Source organism: Entelurus aequoreus, linkage group LG07 (assembly GCF_033978785.1).
Source record: "Entelurus aequoreus isolate RoL-2023_Sb linkage group LG07, RoL_Eaeq_v1.1, whole genome shotgun sequence".
NCBI classification, from domain to species: Eukaryota; Metazoa; Chordata; class Actinopteri; order Syngnathiformes; family Syngnathidae; genus Entelurus; species Entelurus aequoreus.
The window spans coordinates 24,020,668-24,026,584 of record NC_084737.1 but is presented as its reverse complement, the minus strand read 5'-3'; the positions used below and the strand labels follow the sequence as shown (position 1 = coordinate 24,026,584).

At 38.6% G+C, this 5,917-nt stretch overlaps 1 protein-coding gene across 1 annotated transcript in view; it reads left to right on the top strand.

The window, feature by feature from the left end:
• Positions 1 to 5,917, top strand: part of LOC133653563 (gastrula zinc finger protein XlCGF28.1-like) — a 119,595-nt gene that overhangs the window by 29,405 nt on the left and 84,273 nt on the right. The gene's annotated exons all lie outside the window — the stretch shown is intronic.

The window sequence follows — 5,917 nt, the reverse complement described above, 5'->3', positions numbered from 1 at the left end:
ACCCTGTCTTTAAAAAAATAAAAATAGAAATAAAATAAAATAAAATAAAATAAAATAAAATAAAATAAAATAAAATAAAATAAATAAATAAATTTAAAAAAATAAAAAATAAATAAAATATATATATATATATAATGCTTTGTATCCTACGTGCTCCTACTTTATAATTTTTACTTTTTGATACATCTGTATATATTATGATATTGTATAAATACGTTTCCTCAATCCATTGTTCTATCTGGTAAGTGGTAACTGTTTAAACTTCCATCCATCCATCCATCCATTTCCTACCGCTTATTCCCTTTATATTATTTAATAATTGCATATCTACATCTATGTTGTCGTACATCCACGGTGGTATTGCAGGGATTGGTACTGTAGTGCTAACTTTAATATTGTCGATTTGAGCTTTTTCACATGTGTGTCCTATTATCCACCCGAAACTATTAATCTTTTTCTTCTCTTTTTTCTTGGCAGTTTAGTAACACTTGGTGAGTTGGATGTCCTTGCTTGGACCTTTTTTAAGTTTGCCCAATAAACTGCTGACAGTTGCTCTCTTCTCATGTCTAAAGGTTTTTCATTAATTTCTACATGTAATGCTGCCAGTGGGATTGATTTAGTAGCTCCACAACTTAATGCCTGAGACATATCCTGTCTATTTTCCCAAGTCATGTTTTTGAAGCAGATTGATAAATGATGCATCCATAATCAATAACAGATCAAATTAAAGTAACATATATTGATTTCAATGCCTGTCTATCAGCCCCCCAATCTTTATCATTCAAAACCTTCATTTTATTTAACACCTTTTTACTTTTATCCACTATTTTGCTGATGTGGGTTGACCAGTTCATATATTTATACAACCAAATATTTAAATACTTGCACCTCATCTATATTTTCTCCATAGAGTTTAATTTGGAGGTTGTTTTGAACCTTCCTCTTAGTAAAATTCATGACTTTAGTTTTCCCAACAGAGAGTCTTAAACCCCAAGCTGTTCCCCATTCTTGAACATTATTTATCGCTTTTTGAATCTTCTTTTCCATATGATTAGTATTTCTACCTCTCTTCCACATCACTCCATCATCAGCAAACAGTGCCACCTCAACTAACCCTTCCACTTCACTAAACACTTCATTTATCATTATCGAAAATATTATTAGACCCCCTTGTGGGTTCCCATTTTCCACTTCAAATATTCTACTTTATTCATTCTCTATTTTTACTAAAATTGTTCTACTTGTTAAGAAGTATTTTATCCATCTGTACATTTTTCCTGTAATCCCAAGTGTATTTAATTTTATCAGCAACCCCTGTTTCCACAACATACTGCAATTATACTTTATTTATTTATTTGTCCTTTTCTAATTTCTTCTTCCAGCTGCACTGCTGGGTCGTTTGTGTTTCTTGCTTTCCGAAATCCACTTGGGTAGTTGTTTATTATTTTTTTGGACTCTAAATAATAAACTAGTCTTTTATTAATAATGTTTTCAATAACATTCCCGAAATTTGAAGTCAATATTGGTTTACCTGCTTCTTCCGTTTTTTTCCTGGTTTGCATATTGGAAATATTACAGCTTCTTTCCACTCAGCTGGTAATTTTCTTTCTTCGCATATCCATCCAAGGCACACACTCAACACTCTGCTCGAATATGAAACGTCTGTCAATTGCATAAGCCAGGTATTTGAAGTATTTTTTTAAGGTTGAAAAAATTACCAACTTTTTCTGGTAATTGATTTAATTTATGAAAGAGTAATTCCTATAGTAATTAATTTACGTTTGGTAAATTAATGAGAAACTATAATTACTTTTTTAAAGTAATTTTCCACCACTAAAACGAGTGAATGGAAAAAAGCTTGCGTTTATCTACTTGATTTTCTTAAAACTATAGTTTTCTTAATGTTTTACTTGATTATTTATTTGCATACAATATATAATATGCATTTTTTTTAAAGAAGTAGTTTTAAGTTTTCACTATAAATCTCAATGTTGGAGATAATCATTTATTTGCATGCAACGTGCGTTGCATTTTTGTTAACAGAAGTATTTTTTTTTCAAAACAGAAGTATTGCTTCCCGTTCTCTGAAAATTGTTCCATAAAAAATAAAATGTATATCTGGTCGAAAAATAATATTATTCAAATGATGGTTTTGCTTATGCGGTGTATGCAGTGTCATTTCACACTACTATAATAAAAACTTGTATGGAATTATCTCTGTCATTTGTATTTCTTTTACAGGTAGGGGTAAAAAATCGGAAAATGGTAAATCGAACATTTCTCTGCCAGTTTCTGCATCCCACAGGGATTCTTCTTTTGTGTTTCTGCACCTGCGGTTCCCAAACAAGGTTGCAACATTGTTTGTCAACACTGTCAGCTCTCATTTTCTCGCACATTTGACCCTCTGATGTTCTGTGTACCTACACTCTGTCCTCCTCCTGTCTAGGCCTGCTGTGTGTGTGTGTGTGTGTGTGTGTGTGTGTGTGTGTGTGTGTGTGTGTGTGTGTGTGTGTGTGTGTGTGTGTGTGTGTGTGTGTGTGTGTGTGTGTGTGTGTGTGTGTGTGTGTGTGTGTGTGTGTGTGTGTGTGTGTGTGTGTGTGTGTGTGTGTGTGTGTGCGTGGGGTACACAGAACATCAATTTCCACACTTCTATTAGCCCCGGGTCTAGTGGACCCAGACATCTTATATGTAATAGAAATGTGTAGGGGGGGTGTATGGTGTGTGGTCATTAAATATGTATTCTGATATATGTTATTCACAGAAAATGAGCCAAAGTCAGTGAGTCTCAGTTTGAAAAATAAATTAATTGTATCATTTTTCTTTTAATAAAAAATGAAAACGGGTCCCACAGACCTGAACACCACACAAGGGTTACAGAGCAAAGTCCTCCCAGGGTCTTTTGTCCTAGTGACAGTCTGGAGAGAGTGAGGAGACTATAGTTTACGTAAAACAATTTATGGACTAAGATAAGTAACTCATTTTTACGGGTAATTCAATTCGACAGAACGCCGGCAACACACAGTTGCAAGGCCACGTTGCAAGTACCAGACGTTAGGGCTGGGCGATGTACCAAGTTTGTAAGATATACCGATATATTTTTAAACAAGATATGAATTAAGAAAAATATCTTAATATCAATATAATTTATTTCACGTTAAAAAAAACAAACGCCGCTTATGTGTTCCTTGATTCTAATGATTAATGGGTTATACTTGTATAGCGCTTTTCTACCTTCAAGGTACTCAAAGCACTTTGACAGTATTTCCACATTCACCATTCACACACTGATGGCGGGAGCTGCCATGCAAGGCGCTAACCAGCAGCCATCAGAGGCAAAGGGTGAAGTGTCTTGCCCAAGGACACAACGGACATGACTAGGAAGGTAGAAGGTGGGAATTGAACCCCAGTAACCAGCAACACTCCGATTGTTGGCACAGCCACTCTACCAACTTCGCCACGCCGTTTCTAAGCCGTTTCCCACTCCCTCTAAACAGTTCATGGGCTATTAAACCCCTCCCATTCCATCTTCCATGACATGCTTGCCTCGCCCACCCACTGCACTGACCCACAACAACAACAACAACAACAACAACACACAAGCACATATGGAGTCTGACAGTGCCACCAGCAACACGTGTGCCAGTGACCAACTAGTAAGTAAAACGCCAACTTCTGCATACCTGCCGACAACGTTTCACACGTTGCGTTTGTATGTATATTCACCAAGATATTAAATACATAACTCGCACTGATCTTAACCACAATGACCTGGAATCTGTGTGGGCAGAAATCAAATTTAAAAACACTAAGCCGGTACTGATAGGGACTGTTTATAGACCCCCTAATCAGAGTGATTTCTATGGGGTTTTGGAAGAATGCTTGGCGGGGACAGACAACGTGGAGAAAATTATAACTGGGGATCTGAACACAGATATTCAACGCAAAGATGCGCCTGTCTTCAGATCCTTCAGCAAGTTTTGTAATCTGCACGGTCTTTCCCAGCTAATAGCGCTACCTCCAAGGGTGTGTGATTCCACCCAATCAACCATAGATCTCATTCTCACTTCAGACCGGCCTAAAATAAAAAATAGTGGGGTCATGATCTGTGGTCTTAGCGACCACTATCTAACCTTCTGCACCCGCAAAATAGCTAAACCTAAAGCCAATGGCCACATAACAGCCCAATCCAGATCCCTCAAAAAATACTCCAATGACGATTTCAATTTAAAATTAGATGAGTGGGACTGGTCCCCTGTGCTCGCGAGCAACCTGGTCGATGTTGCTTGGGATCGCTTCAAAACGGCGTTCCTAAAGACACTAAATGACATGGCTCCCGTGAAAACAGTCAGGATCAAAGCCCGCTCGGAACCATGGATGAATCCGGACCTATTAGCTGCCATAAAAGACAGAGACAGGAAATACTCTGAATACCAAAAATGTAAAACAGAAGTAGATAAACAACCCAATAATATCAACCTCAAATTACTCCTTTCAACTCTCAAAAAGCAATGCAATAAATTAAGAAATAAGTCAACAAACCTGACTAAATCCTTTAAAAAAAATTACATTAATGACAAAATAGAGGAAAACACAAATAAGCCACGTGAGCTCTGGACAATTCTCAACAACCAGCTTCCTGGTTGCAGCCAGAAACTTAAAACAAGACTCACCAACATCAGCATCAAGGAGGGTGACTCCCTCATTACAGACAAAATGGAGGTAGCTAGCAGACTTAACATCTTTTTCACCAGCATAGCCGCAACTCTTGTCAACAAGCTGTCCCACCACTCTGGTCGCTTTGGTGTAGAACACATTAAAGCCTTCTACAGAAAGCTAGGAGTATCCAACGATGATTTCAAATTAGAAATGGTCACAGCTGATGAGGTGTTTAAAAAATTGAGCGCGCTCCACCCTAACAAGGCCACCGGCCTTGATAATATTCCCTCCAGATTCCCCAGGGACTCTGCCTCCATCATTGCCCCGATCATCACGCACATAATAAACCTATCAATTACACAAGGCCAAGGACCAAAAGATTTTAAGATTGCAAGAGTAACTCCCCTCTTTAAAAAAGGAAGCAAATTGGAACCTGGCAACTACCGACCTGTTTCTATTCTCAGTTCCATTTAGAAAGTAATGGAAAAAATTGTTTATGAACAGGTCGATAGTTACCTTGCCACTAATAAACTCATGTACAAATTCCAATCCGGCTTCAGAACTAACCACTCCACTGACACATGCCTTCTCTATCTGACCGACCACATCAAACATGAGGTGGACGCGGGCAAATACTGCGGCATGGTCATGCTGGACCTTCAGAAGGCCTTTGACACCGTTAACCATGCTATACTGTTGGATAAGCTCAGAGCAATCGGATTTAACCAAACTCATGGAGCTGGATGCAATCTTACTTGGAGGGGAGGGAGCAGGTGGTAGAGGTGAACGGCACAGTGCCCCCCCCCCTCTCGGTGAGCTGTGGAGTCCCCCAAGGCAGTATATTGGGACCTTTACTGTTCCTAATATACATAAACGACATGTCATCGGCATGCGACTGTGAATTGTTTTTGTTTGCGGATGACTCTGCCTTGCTGGTATCCGGCAAGGACAAGTCACAGGTGGAGAAAATCCTCAGTGCTGAGCTCTGTAGAACTTGCACTTGGCTCGCTGACAACAAGCTATCCATACACTTGGGTAAAACAGAATCCATCCTGTTTGGGTCCCACATCAACCTCAAGAAAGTCAATGACTTCACCATAAAAGTGGGTGACATTGTTATCATCAGGAAAGATGAGGTCACCTAGGTTCCATTCTAGAGGCTAACCTTTCCTGTGATAAAATGGCAACGAAGGTAATCAAAAAGGTTAACCAACGAACGAGATTTCTCTACAGAATTTCCTCTCTGGTCAACAAAAGCACC